The 22,441-nt window shown below is 36.9% G+C and overlaps 1 pseudogene; it reads left to right on the forward strand.

Annotated features, from left to right (window-relative positions):
- The first annotated feature begins 11,469 nt into the window (after positions 1 to 11,469).
- On the forward strand, positions 11,470 to 13,337 carry Eif4b-ps2 (eukaryotic translation initiation factor 4B, pseudogene 2; annotated as a pseudogene).
- The last annotated feature ends 9,104 nt before the right edge of the window (positions 13,338 to 22,441 follow it).

The raw sequence follows: 22,441 nt of genomic DNA on the forward strand, positions 1-22,441 counted from the left end.
ACATTTGAAATGGAAATAAAGAAATACTCAATAAAAAAGAAAGAAAAGAATATCCAATAAAAATAAAGAAAGAAAAATAGAAAAAAAATCATCCTTTTTCCTTAGATGTTTCAATTTTGTGGAGTATAGACTTTTGAATTAAGACTACATAATTTTTTTTATTTCTTCAGTATCTGTTATTATTCTGTACTTTCTCTCCTGATCTTGTTAATTTGGCTCTTGTCTCTCTGCCTTTTAGTGAGTCTGGTTAAGTGTTTGCATAACTTGTTTATATTCTCAAAGAACTAGCTATTTGTTTCCTTGATTCTTTAAAATGTTCTCTTTGTGTCTAATTTATTGATTTCAGCCCCAACCTTGATTACTTTCTGCTTTCTAATCCTTTTGGCTATGATTGCTTACTTTTATTCTAGAGCTTTCATGTGTGCTGTTAAGTTGCTAGTATAGGATCTCTCAATTTTTTTTTATGATTGCACTTAATACAATGAACTTTTCTGTAAGCACTGCTTTCACTGTCTAATAAGTTGGGGTATGTTGTGCCTTCATTTTCAATGAATTCTAGAAAGTCTTTAATTTCTTTCCTTATTTCTTCTTTGACCCAGTGGTCATTGAGTAGAGAGTTGTTCAGTTTCCATGAGTTTGTAGGTTTTCTGCCCTATTTATTTTTGTTGAAGTCCAGCTTTGATCTATGACAATCTGCTAAAACACTACGGTATTTCAATCTTTTTGTATCTTTTGAGGCTTGCTTATGACCACTATATAATATGTTTTGAAGAAGGTTCCATGAGGTACTGAGAAGAAGATATTCTCTGTGTGTGTGTTTGTATGTTTGTGTGTGTGTGTGTTTGTGTGTGTGTGTGTGTGTGTGTGTGTGTGTGTGTGTGTGTGCACGCACACGCACATGCACATGTTTGGCTGAAATATTCTATAGATATTTGTTAGAACAATTTGATTCATAACCTCTGTTAATTTCATTATGTCTCCATTTAGTTTTTGTTTCAATGATCTGCCCATTGGTGAGAGGGGATTGTTGAAGTCTCCCATTATTAATGATTAGGGTTTCAATGTTTTATTTCAGCTCTATCCGTGTTTCTTTTATGAATGTTGCTGTCCTTGCATTTTGGGCATATATGTTAGGAATTGAGATATCCTCTTGATGGATTTTTACTTTGATGAGTAAAAAGTACCTTTATCTTTTTTTTGAGGGGGCTCATTTGCTTGGAAAACCTTTTTTCAGCCCTTTAGTATAAAAAACTGACCTTTTTTTTTGGGGGGGGGGCTAAGGTGTACTTCTCATATAAAGCAGAATCCTGTTAAAAATCCTGATAAAAATATCCTGTTTATACATACACTCTTTTAGTCTCTGTCTTTTTCTTGGTTAAGTTGAGGGTTTTTTCTTGATCTTGATATATATTACCAGTTTCACTTGTCATATAACTGACATGTGTGATCTGTTAGGGTCTACAAAACATCTGTGAAGCCCTTCTGACTTTCAGACTCTGTGTTGAAAAGTCATGATTAATTCTCATAGGTCTGTCTGTACATGTTACTTGGCATTATCCCTTGTAGTTCTTAGTATTATTTCTTTCTTCTGTACATTTAACGTTTTGATTTTTATATAATGGGAGAGTTTTCTGGTCCAATCTATTTGGTATTCTATAAGCTTCTAGTACATTTATAGGCATCTCTTTTGTTAAGTTAGAAAATTTTCTTCTATGGTTGGGTTGAATATGTTGTCTAGGCCTTTGAGCTGGAAATCCTTTCCTTTTTCATTCCTATTATTCTCAGCTTAGGTCTTCTCATAGTGTCCCAAATTTCCTGGATGTTGATCTTGTTCATTGGTTCTTAAGCTGTCCTTTAGCAATCTGTGTGTCCCTGGTGTTGACTGGATGATTGTGATGGCAGCTGGAATCCTAGGGAAGGCAGGGAGAGCTGTGGGCCAGGGAATGGAGGTCAGGTGGCAGAGTATAACCCATATATACTGGCTGTGCCCCAGACCCATCGTACTAGCAAGAGTAAATTGGGGGAGGGTTCTAGGCTGGTATTTCTGGGATCCATGCAGTCCTCCATGGGAAAGTAGGATGCTCTTGGGGTCCCACATGACTCCGTAGGATTGCGGGGTGAACCCAGAGCCAGACAGTGGGGTCAGGGGATTGTGCACAAGTCATCTCAGCTGGCTGTGCCCACAGATGTCTTAAACATTACATCATGTGTCTTACAAATATATACTTTCTACTTAATGAAATATTCTAATAATTTTAAAAATAAAAGTTCAAGCCTTACATGGTGGTAAAATATTTCAGTAATTAACAGGAAAGAGTAATTATTTTGCTTCAAAGATTACATTACATTAGATTCTGAATACTGGAGTTGACACCCCCAGTGCAGTAGTTCTCAACTTGTGAGTTGTGACCCTTTTGTGATTCATTCACAGGCATCAAGTAAAACCCTCAGAAAATACAGAGATTTACATTATAATTCATAATAAGAACACATTAAAGTGATGAAGTATTTTATGATTGGTGTCACTACAACATGTAGAGCTGTATTAAACAGTCACAGTAATAGAGTCACTGTTCTAGTGGATTTCTTCTGTAAACCATTTTGTAATCTGTTTTTGATGTTGAACATTTTTATAAAAAACGGTGAGTGAAATAAAATATCTCTGCCCCAAGTTGCTTTGGTCATGATGTTTTATCACACTCATATAGTAGCTCTAAGACTCTCTTTTACCTTTATTAGTAGCAATAAAACTAATTAAAATGTTTTGGCAACCAACAGTTATTTCAACCAACAGTACTATTGTCACACATTATACTCATGGAGTTACATCTCTAGAAGTGTACATTTCTCCATAGTTTACAAAAAATGATAATAGTAAAACATTTAAAAATCCAGCAATAATTTCAAATGCTTTTTGTTGATTTGGTTTTGGGTTTTGGGTTTTGTTTTTCAAATATTTGTCTTAGTTTGATTAAAGATAACCTCCTCTAAGATGCCTTTCTTGGCTTTGCTTTTTATCTGTTGACTGGGTACTTAACCATTAATACAATCTTTCCAGGTAGCTAGATCTTCTTGGAATTATTTACTTTTTTGTTACTGGGACACAGCACTCTGACCAAAAACAATGTGTGGAAAGAAGTATTTATTTCAAAGAATCGTTCCATAGGAAAAGTCCATAATGACAAAAGATATGTCATGGCATCAGGTGGGATAAGCAGGATGCTGAGAGATCACAACTTCCAACAGAAATCAGACATAGAGTACTAAAAGGGGCAAGCTATGAACTCTCAAATCCTGTTTACAGTGGCACACTTTTTCATGCAAAGGTATATCACCTCACTGAATAGCAACAACAGTTGAAGACCTAACGTTCATACACGGGAGCTTTTGGGTAACATTCCTTATTCAAATCACCACACTGTCCCAGAGTTATCATCCACAAACCTAACTGAAGTTACTCTTCTTATTGATCTAAAATTGAGCATGAAGTTGTATTTTTCTCAGTATCCCTAACTCAAATTGGTGTTCACAAGATTAGGAAATGTAAACTAAGGTCTAGAGAAATGGCTCACTGGGAAAGAACATTAGATGCTCTTTTGATAGTTGCTGCCATGGCCTCACATAGCAACTAACAATAAATTGTAACGTGAGCCCTTGACGATCCAAATCCTTCTTTTTGCCTCTGTCATAATGAGGGACATACATGATGCAAACTCATATATGCATGTGAAACACCCAAGATAGTGAAATAAAATGAAAGTGTAAATAAAATAAATATAAAATGAGTGAGGACAATGACACGGCAATTAAGTTATGAAAGACAAAATCAAATAAGGACTTTTATAAAGTTTGTCTAGACAGCAAATTACAAACACCTGATCTAAAACAGTAGCAACAGTAAATGAAGAATGCACATAAAAGACTCATTTCAGTATCAATTATTTTAACTATCAATGAAATGTAACGTATCACAAAATAGAGGATTTAAAAATGTATGTTGATTATAGTTATTCTAGAATGACAAAAGAGAAAAAATAATCTTTCCAGGAGTGCCCTGAGTTTTATTTCAGAAGACTCTCTATTGTTCCATTGGGTAAAATCTTAGTGAAACAAAAGAATGCAAGTACAGGTCTCAAACTTACTTTAACTATAAGACAGTGTTGCACTGGGCACAAGAAAAAAGTTAAATTTTAATATTGTATTTACTGTTTAAATATATTAAGTTTTATAAAATATTTAATTAGTTCCAACTCAGAAAAAGGTGGTTGACATTACAAGAATTCCTTGAGAAAAACTTTTATTTTTTAAGACATATAATTGAATATGTAAAATCTAACATGTTGTTGATTTTGAAAGCTAAGAAAGTTATAACAGCATATGTGAATTAACATCAGTAAGAAAGTAATATAAATAATCACAGTATTTAATCAGCAATGTATCAACTGGACAATATACCTCGTGGTATTATTGGCAAGTCTCAACTTTTTTTTTAAATTGGATATTTTTTATTTACACTTCAAATGTTATTCCCTTTCTTAGTTTCCCAAACATATAAGCCCCCTATTTGATTCCACTCGCCCTTCTTCTATACAGTTGTTTCCCCTCCCCAATCAACCCCACATCCCTGCTCCCTCACCCTGATATTATCACTACACTGGAGGTCCAGCCTTGGCAGAACCAAGGGTTTCTCCTCCCATTGGTGCCCAACAAGGCCATCCTCTGCTACATATGCAGCTGGAGCCATGGGTCAGCCTTTGGGTAGTGGTTTAGTACCTGGAAGCTCTGGTTGGTTGGCATTGTTGTTCTTATGGGGTTGTAAGTCCCTTCAGCTCTTTCAGTCCTTTTTCTAATTCCCCCAAATGGGGTCCTGTTCTCAGTTTAGTGGTTTGATGCTAGCATTCGACTCTATTTGGCATGTTCTGGTTGTGTCTCTTAAGAGAGATCTATATCTGGTTCCTGTCAGCATGCACTTCTTAGCTTCATCAATCTTATCTAGTTGGTGTGATATATATGGGGCACGGTTTCTGTTGTCTCCATATCCCCTCCTATGAATATTTTTGTTCCCCCTTTTAAGAAGGAGTGAAACATCCACACTTTGGTTGTCCTTTTCTTGAGCTTCATGTGGTCTGTGGATTGTATCTTGGGTAATTCAAGCTTTTGGGCTAATATACACTTATCAATGAGTGCATAGCATGTGTGTTTTTCTGTGATTGGGACACCTCACTCAGGATAATATTTTCTAGTTCAAGCCGTTTGCCTATAAATTTCATATGGTCATTGTTTTTTACAGAAGAGTAGTACTCCATTGTGTATATGTACCACAATTGCTGTATCCATTCCTCTTGAAGGGTTTCTGGGTTCTTTCCAGCTTCTGGCTATTATAGATAAGGCTGCTATGAACATAGGGGAGCATGTGTCTTTGTTGTAAGCTGGAGGACTTTTGGTTATATGCCCAGGAGAGGTATGGCTGCATCCTCAGGGTACAGCAATGTCCAATATTCTGAAGAACCTCAAGACTGATTTCCAGAGTGATTTTAGCAGTTTGCAATTCCACCATCTATGGATTTTTTCCAAATCTGTTGGTTGGCATTTTGTCCTAATGAAAGTGTCATTTGCCTTGCAGAATTGTTGCAGTTTTATGAGGTCCCATTTGCTGATTTTTTTTTTTTTTGTTTAAGAAATTTTCCCCAGTGCCCATGCTATCTAGGCTATTCTCCACTTTTTCTTTGATTACTTTGAATGTATTTGCTTGGACATGGAAGTCCTTGATTCACTTGGACTTAAGGGCGATAAGAATGGATCAATTTGCATTCTTCTACATGCTGACCTACAGTTGAACCAGCCCATTTGTTAAAAATGCCATCTTTTTTCATTGGATAGTTTTAACTCCTTTGTCAAAGATCAAGTGACCATAGGTGTGTGGGTTCATTTCTGGGTCTTCAATTTTAATCCACTGATCTACTTGCCTGCCTCTGTACCAATACCATACAGTTTTTATCACTCTTGCTCTGTAGTACTACTTGAGGTCAAGGATGGTGATTGTCCAGAATTTCTTTTATTGTTGAGTATAGTTTTCACTATTCTTGGTTATTTTGTTATTCCAAATGAATTTGCAAATTGCTCTTTCTAACTCTATGAAGAATTAAGTTGGAATTTTGATGGGGATTGCATTGAATCTTTAGATTGCTTTCGGCAAAATGGCCATTTTTAGTATATTAATCCTTCCAATCCATGAACATGGGAGGTCTTTTCATCTTCTGAGATCTTCTTTAATTTCTTTCTTCAGAGACTTGAAATTTTTGTCACACATATAATTCACATGCTTGGTTAGAGTCACAGTGAGGTATTTTATATTATTTTTGTCTACTGTGAAGGGTGTAATTTCCCTAATATGTTTCTTAGCCTCTTTATCCTTTGAGTCGAGGAAGGCTACTGATTTTTTGAGTTAATTTTATACTCAGTCACTTTGCTGAAGTTGTTAATCAGGCTTAGTAGTTCTCTGGAGGAATGTTTAGGGTAACTTAATTATACTATTATATCATCTGCAAATAGTGATATTTTGACTTCTTCCTTCCTAATTTGTATCCCTTTGACTTCCTATTGTTGTCTGATTGCTTTCATTAGGACCTTGAGTACTATATTTAAAAATAGGGACAGAGTGGGCAGCGGGTTTGCTGTATATTGCTCTTAATATGTTTAGATATGGGCCTTGAATTCCTGACTTTTCCAAGGCTTTTATCATGAAGAGGTGTTGAATTTTGTCAAATGTTATCTCAGCATCTAATGAAATGTACATGTGGTTTTTTTATTTGAGTTTGTTTACATAGTGGATTACATTGATAGGTATTTTCATATTAAACCATCCCTGCATCCCTGGGATGATACCTACTTGATGATGATGTATGGTCATTTTGATGCCTTCTTGGATTTGATTTGTGAGAATTTTATTGAGTATTTTTGTGTCAATATCCATAAGGGAAATTGGTCTGAAGTTCTCCTTTGTTGGGTCTTTCTGTGGTTTAGGCACAAGCATAATTTTGGCTTCATAAAAGGACTTGGGTAGTCCTCCTTCTGTTTCTATTTTGTTGATTAGTTTGGAGAGTATTGCTGTGAGGTCTTCTATGAGGATCTGATAGAATTCTGCATTAAACCCATCTGGTCCTGGGATCTTTTTGGTGGGAGAATTTTAATAACTGCTTCTATTTCTTTAGGTGTTATGAGATTGCTTAGATGATTTGTCTGATTCTAATTTAACTTTGCTACCTGGTATCTGTCTAGAAAATTGTCCATTTCACCCAGGTTTTCCAGTTTTGTTGAGTATAGGCTTTTGTAGTAGGATCTGATGACTTATTTTCAATTTACTCAGATTTTGTTGCTATGTCTCTCTTTTCATTTATGATTTTGTTAATTTGGATACTTTCTTTCTTCTGTTTAGTCTGGCTAAGAGTCTATCTATCATGTTGATTTTCTCAAAGAGTCAGCTCCTGGTTTTGTTGATTCTTTGTATAGTCCTTTTTGTTTCAACTTGGTTGATTTTTGCCTGGGTTTGATTATTTCCTGCACACTATTCATCTTGGGTGTATTTGATTTTTTTTTTTTTTGTGCTAGAACTGTTAGGTGTTCTGTCAAACTGTTAGTGTATGCTCTCTCTTGTTTTTGTTTTTGTTTTTTTTTTGTTTTGTTTTGTTTTTTGGTTTTTGGTTTTTTTTTTTTTTTTTTTTTTTTGAGGCACTCAGAACTATGAATTTTTCTTTTAGCACTACTTTCATTGTGTCCCATAATTTTGGTATGTTGTGTCTTCATATTCATTAAATTCTAAAAAGTATTTAATTTCTTTCTTTATTTCTTTCTTGACCATGTTATCATTGAGTAGAGCATTCTTCAACTTCCATGTATATGTGGGCTTTCTGTCGTTATTGTTGTTATTGAAGACCAGCCTTAGTCTGTGGTGATCTGATAGGATGAGTTGGATTATTTCTATCTTCCTGTATCTGTTAAGGTCTGTTTTGTGATTGATTACATGGTCAATTTTGGAGAAGGTACCATTAGGTGCTGAGAAGAAGGTATTTTCTTTTATTTTAGCATGAAATGTTCTATAAATATCTGTTAAATGTATTTTGTTCATAACTTTCATTAGTTTCTCTATGTGTTTAATTTCTGTTTCCATGATCTGTCCATTGATGACAGTGCAATGTCGAAGTCTCCTACTATCACTGTGTGAGGTTCAATCTGTGCTTTGAGCTTTAATAATGTTTCTTTTATAAAAGTGGGTGCCCTTGCATTTGGAGCATAGATATTTAGGATTGAGAGTTCATCTTGGTGGATTTTTCCTTTAATGAATATGAAGTGTTTTCCTTATCTTTTTTGATAACTGTTGGTTGAAATTTGATTTTATTTGATATTAGAATGGCTACGTCAGCCATTGTTTCTACCTTGTTTCTTGAGACTATCTGCTTGGAATTTTTTTCTCCAGCCCTTTACTCTGAGTTAGTAACTGTCATTCAACTGTGGTGCAAAATGCTGGGGCCTCTTTACATATTCAGTCTGTTAGTCTACATATTTTTATTGGGGAGTTGAGTATCTTGATATTAAGAAATATTAAGAAATAGGGATGTTTGCTGGTTTTTGTGATTGTTTCTTTTGTTGTTGTTGTTGTTAGAGGTGGAATTATGCTTGTGTGACTGTCTTCTTTTGAGTTTGCTGCAAGATTACTTTCTTGCTTTTTCTATGATGTAGTTTCCCTCCATATGTTGATATTTTCCATCTATTATCCTTTGTAGGGATGAATATGTGGAAATATATTGTGTAAATTTGGATTTGCCATGGAATATCTTGGTTTCTCCATCTATGCTAATTGAGAGTTTTGCTTTTCTATCATATAAAATACAGCATTCAGTGGAATGTCTTGGAAATAAATGAGCAGGCTGTCATGAGAAACAAAATTTGGTAGCTCCTTGAACTTGGACTTTTCATGATCTAAAAGTATGTTATAGATTTCAATTCTTTCTAAATAGCCTACTCTGATGTGATTAGTAGGTCAACAAAGTTTTTTCTATTTTCTTTGACTCTGGGAATTTATTTTGATATACTACCTTAAATGCATCATGATTTTTTTATCTTCATTGAAGATATTTAAAAGGTTTAAGATGAGTATTGATCAACCAGAAGAGTGTTAGGTACCAAGCTATTGCTTAGGAAATAATCTTTAAAAGGCACAAAATATAGACTACAGCTGGGTATGAACATGGTAGCAATGGTGAATACATGTAGTAGTGAAAAAAATGTCATCGACTTCTTTTCCAACCATATAATCTCTGCAGACAACTTTGTCAGCTTGCTTACAAGAAATATTTTCTAAAAGTTTCTTTTGAAATGGTAGACATGGCCTAAATTGCTTGGATGGCAAGCATTCAGTTCTCTGGCTTTGCAATATGATCCCTGTCAGGAAGATGAAAAGTCCCTTCCTCAGTTACATGTCTGTTGATATGAGCAAATCACATTCAACTCCAAAGTCTTTAAGAAAACAAGCTTAATTTTCTGTCCATTATTGGGAAGATTACCAGAGAAGAAATTATTCACTACTTTGTGATTGCCATATTCAGAGGCTTTACTTCAAATGGCAGATAATTCTAGCCAATTTCGGAAGTAGAAGAAAGTATTTGAGGTTACATGCAAACAAACAACCAGAAAGTTTCCAGCAAGTATAGAAAAAATTTTAAAAAATAAAAAATAAAATAAAAATTATTTTTATGGGTTTTTTCTCCATTTGGCTAGCTTACCCAACAAACAAAATGTAATTTTTAAATGTTTATTCATTTACTGATGAATTTTTTCAAGAAATATTTAACTCTATTTTTGATGGGTAAAGAGTATGTTGAAAAAGAAAATAGTAACTTGAAGAATATTTCTTTTATCCCATGGTCAAGAGTTGTAGTAGAGGAAAAGTAATTGCTAAACACTCCAACAATTTCATACCCCCCTCCTGCAGTTTTCAATATTAACACCTGGTACCTTCTCCTATTATCTCTCGCTTGTCATGTTTTCAGATGCTTGCATGCAGCTTTCATGAACCTAAAGTGAGGGTATTAAACATTGATGTTTTACTCAAACATTGCTCATGCCCAGGTATGAAGGGTAATGAAAACAATCAATTTCTTTGTGTGTGATTATTGAAGGCAATAGGTTCTAGTTTAGAGGAAATTAACACTGGCATCATTTTGATGTTATGAGAAATGCTGTTGTTTTAAGTTATTTAAAAGTTTTTTTCATAAAGACTCTATAAAAGCCTTTCATAAAGACTCTTTCATAAAGGCTCTAACTACCATATGACTAGTGTACATTTGTTCCTGAAAAATAATGTATTCTAAAAGTAAATTTTAAAACACCCACCAACAATATTATAAAATCAATCAGTGACAATTATTTCTTATTTATTACTCCTGATTGCTTATTCATTATACATATACATTGTGACAGTAGTCACTGATGTCAGTGCTCTGAATCCTGTTCAAGTGTCAATTTATATTTACAAAATAAATGGTATTTTCAGGTCAGAAAAAAAGTTACCAAAGCAAGGGGTAGTCATAGGGAAGTTACAAACCACAGTTGTATATTTAATTTTCCAAATTACAATCAGATACTCTGAGTAAGAATGAGAAGCTATGATATGAGGTTGTACAGTATTTGTTACTGAGATTAAAATATATCATAGCTTACTCATGCCAAACTATTCAAGTGGAGAAAAAAGAAATTGTCAAGTGCCTTAGAATAGATGAAAGAAATGTTCAAGTGTGAGAAGTCTGAGTGATCAATGTGTAAACTGCCCAGGGCTATCAATAAAACATTGTGTCATTGCTTAAATTATCTGTCTAAGTGGTGAACAGAGCAGTACACTAACATACAATCAATGAAGTCTTAGTCAATGAAGTGCTCTATTTGGTTCTGAGACTTTATTACCTTTGGAGATTTGTGTGAATTCAACTTTGTCAGAAAGTTATATTATACTATTTCTAAGGGGAAAAATTTGTGTTTCTGTTTCATAGAAAACTCTCAGTGTCTAGGAAAACATACAAATTTGCATTCATTTTATTCTATATGGAGAAGCTTGTGTGCTACTAATTTGGCATCTGTGGAAAGTAGCATGCATGTTCACCAGTTATTATGGTTAACATGTGTAGAGAGTCCAAGAAATCGTCTTTTCCCATCTCTGTCTTTCTGATTCTCTATCTTCTTCTCTGATTCTCTGAAACAACTATTCTCTTGCTCATTTACTTTTTCTCTGTGTACTTGTACATTTGTGTGTGTGTGTGTGTGTGTGTGTGTGTGTGTGTGTGTGAGAGAGAGAGAGAGAGAGAGAGAGAATGTGTGTGTGTGTGGCACATGCACATGTGTATTTCAATGCGAAACATAAAAGCAGTATTTAAAAGGATTAAATATCATTGACCTAGTGCATTCTCTATCTCTCCCAACATGGTGGCCTCAGCACAAAAAAAAAAAAAGGATAAGAAGTGGAAAACCGTCTCCCTAACAGACTTTCTAGCTGAGGATGGGGGAACTGGTGGAGGAAGGACCCATGTTCCCAAATCAGTCAGCTGGGCTGACAAAACAATCTGGAAGGAGATGTGTCAACAACTTGGCATAGTAACGACGATGATGTGTAATGGGCACCTCCAATTGACTGTATCATCCTTCCCACTGCTCTATGGGCTGCTCAGGATCCATTTTCAACCAAAGTCATCTTCCCAAGTGGCCACCCTACATTGCTTTCTTAGGCAATCTGCCCTATGATGTGACAGAAGACTTCATTAAGGAATTTTTAGAGGTTAAATATTAGCATTGTATGCTTACCACATGAACACAGCAATCCAGACAGGTGGAAAGGTTTTTGACTATGCGGAATTTCAGGACCTGGATTCTCTGCTCTGAGTGCTCTGAGTCTCAATGAAGAGACTCTAGCTAACAGGAGAATTTGAGTGGATGATGCTGATCAAGCACAGGATAAAGACTGGGATGACTGTTCTTTTGGTCAAGATAGAAAAGTGGAAATTCAGACAAAACAGCAACAGACTGGAGGACCCGTCTTGCCACAGACAGCTTTGATGACTATCCACCTAGAAGAGGCAATGATAGCTTTGGATGTATTGTTAAGACTAACATTTGAAATGTAAATTAAAAAATCCAATAAAAAAGAAGATTCAGACTGGTATAAGGCTGGTTATAGGGTCCATTATTCGGATGGCCCGTACAGAGACATGAACCGCTATGGGATCCAGAATCGCTATGATGACCTAAGCAGCAGAGCCTACGACCAAAGCTATGACTCCAGGATAGGCAGTGGCAGAAAAGCATTTGGAAGTGTTTACTGGAGGGATGATGACTACAGAGGAAGTGGGGACCGTTTTGAAGATCTATATGACAGAAGGGATGATCTGTCATAGAGGTCCAGGGATGATTACTCTAAGGATGATTATAGGTGTGATGACAGAGCCTCCCTTCCCCTCCCTCCCTGCCAAAGACCCAAACTGAATCGAAAGCCTCGCAGTACTCCTAAAGAAGATTCCTCTGCTCCTCTGCCTGCACCTCCTAGTCGGGCCGAGTGCCTTCTATCTTGACACAGCTACTATAGAAAGAGCTGCTAGAGCAGCGGCTACAGAAAGAGGAGGAGGAGAAGCTGCAGCGTCAGCTGGATGAACCAAAACTAGACCACCCACTCCCTGGAAAGACACCCAAATTGGTGAAGCGTAGAAATTCAGGAAGAAAATGGTAGAGGACAGGAAGTGAGTCATTGTAGACTGGCACCTAAGCCACATCTGGCAGAAGTCAAACCGGGATAGGAAGGAATGAGAGTGAGAATTTTCTAGAAAATGAAACCCTCAATAAAGAAGACTGACACTCTCCCACATTTAAGCCTCCTAAACCTGATAGTCTCTAAAGATAATCTCAACCCCTCCACCAAAGGAGAATGCGTGGTTGAACCAAAGCTCGTACCCTCCTGCTCTATCTCATAGCTCAGACACAGAGCAGCAGTGCCCTACACGTGGTGGAGGGAAAGTAGCTCCAGTTCAACCATCTGTGGAAGGACCATGAAGGAAAGATGAAAATAAAGTAGGTGTGGGAGGGGCTAGCTGGAAACTCCAGCCATGATCCTGGGAATGGAAGGAACAGAGACCACAGAAAGGAGTTGGATAAGAGTGTCAGCAAAAAAAAATCAAGACTCCACATCTGCTTCTGAGTCAACGAAATCTGAGAAGAATCCAGCCTCCAAGTTCAGTTCTGCAAGCAAGTATGCTGCTCTATCGGGGGATAGTGAGAAGGAAGGAGAGGACCTCACTGAGTAGACCTCCAAGTCCTGTGGTTTCTCCTAGTCTTCACCCTGGAACATTCAAGAGCAAATCAAATCTCTACTCAGACAAGACAAAATAAACTCACCAACTCCTGAAGAATGTTCTAAGCTTTTTTAAAAAGAAAATGAAGTTCTTTTGCATCCTCCTTCAGCCTTTTAAAGTACTGAAGTAACTGGAGAATCACCGCTTGGCCAGAGATGTGACTACCGCTTTTGAAATTGTGACTGTCTGATGATACCAAGCAGTTAGCTGTGTGAAAAGTGTCTAGGGCTCCATTAAGCAGAAATTTAGTTACAGAGAGGCAGTCACGTCCGTTAGACAGTAGAGAAATGTGCAAGGAAGAAGTGAGATTTCTACCTACTAATTCTTTTCCTAAAGTGACACCTGTGAATCCCCAAATATTACCTGAATACATTTCCCATCTTTAGACAGGTATATCTAGTTTAGTATGAAACTGTTTTAGTCTCCAGGAGGCTGCCATCCCTTCTACTTTATCTCTGACTTAAATAAACCAAAATGAATGGGAAATTCAGTCGTGGTTTGAAAAACCTTTGGAGAGGTGATCAATTGGATTTTACACCAGGTAGTAACCTCCAGTAAATGCATGTAAAGAATGATCATTTCTGGATGAGAAAGCACATACAAGTAGTGGCAAATTCTAGTCTTGTATATCATGGTTTTGCAGCTTCAAAACACTGTCTTTTTGAGAGGTTCCAATGTATCCGTATTGTTTCAACATCTTGTCACTCTGGTCATCTCATTTTCTTGATGTCACATAACCTCCTAGAGCTGCGTCTCTGAATCACACACCTCCCACAGATATTGTATCTTTGCCACAAGAGGCAGTGGCCTGAGGACTCACTGCTTTTCTCAAGCAAACCAACTCTGTGCTATCTTTGATTCCTGCCCCCGTCTGCCTGCTTCTGTGGCTTTCATTTTCAACTTGATAGGGATGTGGGGATGTGAATAGGGGTGAGTTAGAGGCCATCAGCTTTGATTGGGATGTTTTAAGGATTCTATACGTTTTCTTCACTGGAACCCCATTCCGGTGCTTGAGTTTATAATATATGTGACCTAGACTTGGTTTTCTGCTTAGGAAGGTTGGCTTCCTTACTCCTCTCAAGAATAAAGGATAATGCAAAGAACTATTAAACAAGGTCCTGGTTTCACTTGAACACTGTAGCTTGACATGTTTGTTTTGATGTGCACCTTTGTAGGGATCAGCTCCAAAGATGACAAGCCTACCTGTTGCAGTAGTCAGGTACCTGCCGAGAAATGATGTCTTGGTCTCAACGTAACCCTAGGTTTACTATGCAGGAGCATTGATGTCATATGCTGCAGCCGTGGGCTCAGCAAATCGCGTTTCCAGTGGTTTTGATTGGCTAGTAGCTAGGATGTGGGTTTTTGCAGAGATATCCACAGTAGAATGAGTTTTTTAAACCTTTGTTGTAGACAATGAGAAGATAGTTTGCCCTCTTCATGTCTATTTCCCTTCCAGAAAGCTGAATCCAAAAGACAGCTGTTTTGTCCCACGCTCCTACTTTGCTCCTCTGTTAAAATAAAAACAGGTGTTGACTTATGTCCTCCTCCTGAATACATGAAATTTGTACCAAAAATCTTCGATGAAACTGAGTTTTGATCTGTAGACATTTCTTGAGAAATGTTTTGAGATGTAAAATTCATCCTTTCGGTTGAGGGATTTTTATTTTTCTCCAAATAAATCCAGTCTTTAAAGTGGAAAAATATTTTTGACCTCTATGTAGCAATGTACTAACAGAATGGTATATGTTAAACATTAGACCTATACACCAAAGAACATTATCAAATAATGGAATGCTTTGCGAAGACTTTGAATCTGAACCAGTCTTCACAAATTGAATAGTCACTGTTCTACTGCTTGGAAGAGATACCACAGCCAAGCAACTCTATGAAGAAAAACATTTAATTTGGCAATTGCTTATAGTTTCAGAGATTTGATTTATAATTACCATGGTAGATTGCATAGCAGAATGCAGAAATGTGTCGGTGATTTAACTGACAAGTATTTCCTGATCTGTATACAGAGAGAGAGAGGGAGAGAGAGAGAGAGAGAGAGAGAGAGAGAGAGAGAGAGAGAGAGAGAGAGAGAGAGAAAGCAGAAAGTACCTGGGCTTTAGAAACTTTCAACCCCACTCCCACTAACATACTTCCTCACTCAAGGCCACATAAGGCTATACATATACCCTAAACCTGTTATTTCTTGTTTCAGTTTTCTTTTCTTTTTTTTTCCGGAGCTGGGGACCGAACCCAGGGCCTTGCGCTTGCTAGGCAAGCACTCTACCACTGAGCTAAATCCCCAGCCCTGTTATTTTTTGAAAATAATGCCACTCCCTAGTGAATGCTTATTCAACTATATGATGCTATGAGAAGAATTCTTATTCAAACCAATGCAAGAAGTAATTAAAAGAATTGTCATTAGCCAGGTCTGGTGAATTAAAATTGTTATCAGAAACTTGTGAGACTCAGTGAAGAGGCTTCCAAGGCACTTTCAAGGAGAACTTGGGCAATAGTCAAAAACAGACTAACAACAAACAAACAAACAAAACAAAAAAATGATATAGCTCACCTTTAGGACTTATGACTAATATGTGCAAAGCAACACACTCAATCATTAGGGATAAAAATTGGTTGTCTTACCTGACCAATGTATTTACTCAACTGCCCTTTTATAATTAACAAAGTAGGTAGGAATACTCAAGACTTAGATAATAAAGTCTAACGCATGAAAATTAAAGTCTCTATTTTCTCAGTTAAGGATGGACTGTTCAGTACTTCTGTATCTGCTTTCTACTTTATCACAAAGATAAAAGCCTACTACATGCAGGGTGGTACCAAAATGTTTGCAAAAGTAACCTGTCACTGACCTGAATATTGTACGCCCAGGGTACTTTTCTGTTTCTGTAATAAATCCCAACGATCCAATTATAAGAAAGAATTTAATTGACTTGCTTTTTATATTCTACTATCTAGTGAACAAGGAACTTCTATTCACCTAATGCACTCATTGTCTTGGAGTCTAACTGCCTCTGTTTACCAACTTAGACAGTCCTGGAAGCTTCTAGCTTCTACACAATCTATGTCTAGAATATTTTTAGTCTCCAAGATTTGCTGCTGAATAAGATCACCCTTTACAGTTCTTTCTTAACTCTGGCTGGCTGGATCAGCTCAAGTCTTATGTCTCAAACTCATCTCAAGCTGACTTACTCAATCTGGGTTCTCTCTCAGCTTCTGACCTTTTGCTCTCCTAGGCTGAAAGCAACTTCCGGCAATCTGTTCTAGTCATCCAGCTCCTTATCATTCTCTGGCCTCACATGTGTTTATCTTATTGTCTCATCTATGTGTCTCTGTAAAACTCTCCCAGTAAAACTACTTTCCCTTCTCTGTGTTGTACTCTCTTAAGTCTCAAGTTTCTTCTCTTTTCTCTCTGTTCTAATGAGAGATGGACATACATGATTCATCCCTTTGCCTGACAAATAAATATCACTTTCAAACATAGGTACTTCCTAATACAAACTAACTTTACCTTCATTGTTTAATCAGAGCCACACCACTACTAGAAACATTATTATTATTATTATTATTATTATTATTATTATTACTATTACTATTATTTTTAGTTTCTCATTTTCACACAGTGATCCCTGCAGCAATAGGGAAGGCAAGACAGGAACTTCAAACAGAATCTGAAATGGATACAGGAATTGAAGCAGAGACCAGGGAGAAATGCTACTGTTGTGCCCGTTTCAAGAGCCTCGAAAGACCACCACGGAGCCAATTCCAATGCAATCGCAAAGGTTTTTTATTCAAGCTCAAGTCAGGACCACTTAGTCATCACTCATGCAGCAGGATGGGAGGGAGATGTGTTGATCATTCAAGCAAGCATTTATAGAGGCAAGCAAACAAGCAAGGGGATTTCCAGCTTTGCACACATTTGATTAGGGCTCTATTTTGGAATTTGTTCCCCTTTAAAATGATTGGCTGGTGCTAGGAGTCAAACCATAAACTTTCGTAAGTAAATATCTTTAGGTGCAACTGTAACTTCTGCTTTCCTCCTGATTGGTGGTTTTTAAGAAGTGCCCTGGTGACAAGTGCTATGTACAGTCCTGATGATTAACTTGAGTCCAACCTTAGGTCAGGTTCTCTAAGATGAGGCCAGAACCTAAGATAGAGTTGGTCTAGTCTCTCACTGCTTACTGCTTTGCTTTCCCTAGCTTGCTTTCCTACATTTCAAATACAACATAAGGTGATCTGTGTAAAGTCGATGATTATTCTTCTTATGTAAATGTCATCATGGATGCTTACTGCTGAATAAGCTCACCCTTTCTAGCTCTTTCTGAACTCTGACTGCTTGGTTCAATTCAGCTCTTCTGGTTCAATCTCCTCTTCAAACTGACTTACTCAATCTGGCTTCTCTCAGTTTCTGACTGAACTGCACTGCTTGGCCTCTAACTGACTCTAGCAATGTACTCAGCAGTAGTGAGAAGGAAAACCATGGCTTATAAAGAGATGAATATGGTCAAAGTGTATGATACAAATGTATAAATATAATGAGACTTGTTATAATGAATACTTTTTATATGCTAGTAAAAATCTTTTAAAAGAAGCTGAGAGCATCTGTAAGACTTGACCTGAGTCTGTCTTACCAGGAGACAGACAGGGTTGAGAGCAGAGAGAGATACAATAGCAAAAGGATAATTATTCCAGCAAGCTAGGGTCCATCTATCTTCGTAAAGAGCAGGTTACAGCGATGGTGATTGGGCATATGGGGGCATTGGTGAGCTCAATTGACTTTTTAGGTTGTTATAAACCAGGGCAGATTCTGGGTCCTTGAAATGCACTCCTTTAGATAAGGTTGAGAGAGTCCTGCTGTGAGGACAGAGCTCCCTGACTACCCAGCATTCCAGGAACTGCACCAGACAAAATTGGTGCACTCCCTCCTGAATGGGAGGGGTTGTCTGAGGCTGGTGGAAAACTACTAGACATCTCACATCCTCCCTCAAATTTCATACATAAGTAACTTTACAGTTTTACATTTTTTCTTTTGTATTATTGAGAATAGTGTTGAAAAACAAATATAGACTTCTTTATAGTTGCTATATATTATATTTAATATTATTTATCACATCATCTGATATTGAGCAGACTAAGCCAGGCAGACTCAATGATAGGCTTCAGACTGTCAGTTTGAGAATCTAGGCCTAAGTTTCTGTTGCCTTGACCTGGACAAGCCTGGACAAGTCAGTTACTGGAAAAACTGTAACCCCGTGGGCAGCCAATCAGGAACTGCCCTGTCATTTGTCCTGGGGCAAAACCAAACAGTTTGGGTAAGTCAGCAGTAGTTTCTAGGCTTGAAAGTTTCTAGGCCCCTAGCCAATCTCAGAAACACTTATACCCCTGGAAATATAGACAACTAATCAGGATAAAGGTCACCAAATCCTCCATGGAATACCACTCATTGGCTTTACGTGAAGCCTGTGTCCCATCCTTCTCTATCCTGGTCAACTATAGAACCCTTCATGCTGGATTTCTGCAGAATGAACACTCTGGGCTTTTTCATACTATTTGTGTCTGGGTTATCATTCTTCTCAAATTAAAATCCTTACAATATATTTGAAAATGTTAAATCTCAAAATCTGGAACAATCTGCCACTGGAGATACTGACAGATAATTTTCTTAAGATTTATCTCAAAATAGAGAAATTAAGAGCTTGACATTTTAGGCTCATTTATACAGAAATGTGTCTCAAAATTACAAGAATGATTTTTTTCCAGTGTAGAAAAAGGACAGATTGAGGAAAATAAAATGTGAAGCATAAATTATCATAACTGCAATTTAGGAATAGCATAGAAAGCCTAAAAAATGTGCTTGAAGAATTCAGAGAAAATTTGAATACCCAAATAAAGATAATTGTGGTCTAGAATTAAGTAAGAGTATAAGAATTACATTATATCAGAACAAATAGTAAAAATTTGGTAGGTCTCCAGTCATGAGAATGAAGACATTGGAAACAACCTGGAATTAAGCTCCCAACCCCACAAAGAAAAGACTGATTGAGTTGTCTCAAAGCTTAATCTGCAGGTGTTGTTTTGTTTTGGTTTGGTTTGGATTCTAGGTTTTTGTCTCATGCTTCCTAAAACTGAAATTATGTACCATCCTTAAATAAATATTTTAATTACTTTGAACAACTAATTACATTCCCCCTTCTCTTCCTACACTTCAAACCATTCCATACATCCATTCTGCTTCTCTTTGCAACTCGTAATCTCTTTTCTTTGCTATTGCATTGCACATATTACATCATCTGCTATTGAGAGGAGGAAGTCAGGCAGACTCAATGATAGGCTCCAGACTGGCAGTTTGAGAGTCTAGGCCTAAGTCTTTCCCATCCTTATTAAGTTACTTATATGTATGATTTTAGGAATGACCATTTGGTTAAATACCTAATTGTTGGGCTCTTCTCTAGAGAAGACTATTCCTTCCACTGGCAGCACTCTTTAATTGTCTGTATTGATTTGCATTTGAATTTCCCCCATCTACTTGAGCCTGTCGAATATTGTCCTTGTTCAGCTCACGTTTGGGTAGTTTAGTTGCTGAGAGTTTTGCAATAAGGAAAAAAGCTAAGGAAGGCTACCCATGCTTATATAATAGTACCATGTAGTCAAATTTTCAAGAAATTATTGGTCAAGTGCAAAGGAGAGAATTTCAGTAATAAAATTCATTTGTAATTATTCTGCATGCTTTTGTTGTTGTTGTTGTTGTTGTTGTTGTTGTTGTTGTTGTTGGTTCCAGATGGTTCTTAAAACTCATGTAGCACAAATAGCCACAGACCAGTTCGAGGTTGGAAAATATTTAATTCTGAAGTGCTTGAAGCACTTCGCAGTGTCAGAGAAGGCACATTTCTGTCCTTCCTTAGCCATTCCACACTCCAGTAATATGGAACCTGGATGTCATAGTAGTTCAAAACTCTTCCCCCAAAACCAAATTGATTAGCAAGAGTCCCATTAATAATCTTCCTTTCCTTTTTTGAAATCAAAATCAGGTAATTTTTCCATAATTTTTCAGATATATCCAGGAGAGTTCCATTTTTTTCTTTTTTTTCTTTCTTTTCTTTTTTTTTTTATTAACTTGAGTATTTCTTATATACATTTCGAGTGTTATTCCCTTTCCCGGTTTCCGGGCAAACATCCCCCTCCCCCCTCGCCTTTCTTATCGGTGTTCCCCTCCCCCCCCTCCCCCCATTGCCGCCCTCCCCCCAACAATCTAGTTCACTGGGGGTTCAGTCTTAGCAGGACCCAGGGCTTCCCCTTCCACTGGTGCTCTTACTAGGATATTCATTGCTACCTATGAGGTCAGAGTCCAGGGTCAGTCCATGTATAGTCTTTAGGTAGTGGCTTAGTCCCTGGAAGCTCTGGTTGTTTGGCATTGTTGTACATATGGGGTCCCGAGCCCCTTCAAGCTCTTCCAGTTCTTTCTCTGATTCCTTCAACGGGGGTCCTATTCTCAGTTCAGTGGTTTGCTGCTGGCATTCACCTATGTATTTGCTGTATTCTGGCTGTGTCTCTCAGGAGCGATCTACATCCGGCTCCTGTCGGCCTGCACTTCTTTGCTTCATCCATCTTGTCTAATTGGATGGCTGTATAGGTATGGGCCACATGTGGGGCAGGCTCTGAATGGGTGTTCCTTCAGTCTCTGTTTTAATCTTTGCCTCTCTATTCCCTGCCAAGGGTGTTCTTGTTCCCCTTTTAAAGAAGGAGTGAAGCATTCTATAAACAAGACAAATATAAAAATGGTTCACTTTTTATTGTTTAGTTGTTTCTAGATGTTATATGTCAATTAGTTCATCCCTATATAAATCACCTACTTTATTCCTTGTCTTTTAAAGAGTTCCTTGTTCTTCACAACTGAGATGTTGCTTACAAATGAGATTTATGGGTTTTTAAAAGAGAAATATGCTGTGGTATTGAACTAGAATAATAGAAAGGTGACTTTGCATTTTGCTGTCAGTCTTGTTTATGGAGACTGTGGTAGAGACATCTCAATTTCCAAATATGATTTTAACACTATACTTCTGCAAAAAACAATGAAATGAATGAAATAAAATATTTTATGAATTCATAATAGAAGTTATAAGTTTGCTGGATAAAACCTAACTTCTGTGCTAGAAAGCATCCTTATAAAACTGCCATGCTTGAGGCTGAAGAGATAGCTTAGTTGGTGAGAGCACTCTTTCTGGCCTGAATGGACATTGGGCATGTACGTGGTACAAAACAATCAGTTAGCAAAACAGCCTTCCACATAAAATAAAGATAAGATAAGAGAGATACAATAAAATAAAATAAAGAGAAATTCCAAACTTGCTTTTTCTTGGTTTATTCTGTCAAACTAGTTTCTTGCCTTTTAACAACTTGAGGCTTGGTAGTAAATCCTGTAGATAGATTTTATTCAAACAGACAAACATATCTACAGCTTTCTAAAGTTGCTTAGCTTTAGAAAACAAATAGCTTAAAGCGCTGGATAACCTAAAGTGGTTAATGTTCATGTCTAACAAAGTAATGCAAGAAAACTCATCAAGGACAAAAATAGCATGGATATTTCTGTCATTACAGCTGTCTGGTGTTTAAATTCATTCCACATTTTCTGTGAGTTTCCAATGCAGATATACACGTTTTTACATTTTAATCCTTATTTTTAAATTAATAGTAAACTAATTGTGTGTATATATATACATACATATATATATATATATATATATAAACAGTAAGATAATTAAGTGTATGAAGGAGGGAAAATTATCATATAAAGTTGAAGTCCTTAACCATAGTTTTGGTTTTTTTTTTGATCAATGTACATATAATTCCTCTGTTCTGTGTGGAACATCATCTGCCAATAAAAAGTTAATGACTAATAAGCTGAGGCAAGATTGAAAGGTGGGACTTCTACCTGGGATTTCTGGATGGGACTTCTGCTTATAAAGAATGAGAGAAAGTATTTTTAACCATGACCTGGTGGAGACCTGGAAGAGGAAACTAGTCATTTAGCTGAATTCAGATTGTAATAA

Source organism: Rattus norvegicus, chromosome 7, assembly GCF_036323735.1.
Source record: "Rattus norvegicus strain BN/NHsdMcwi chromosome 7, GRCr8, whole genome shotgun sequence".
NCBI classification, from domain to species: Eukaryota; Metazoa; Chordata; class Mammalia; order Rodentia; family Muridae; genus Rattus; species Rattus norvegicus.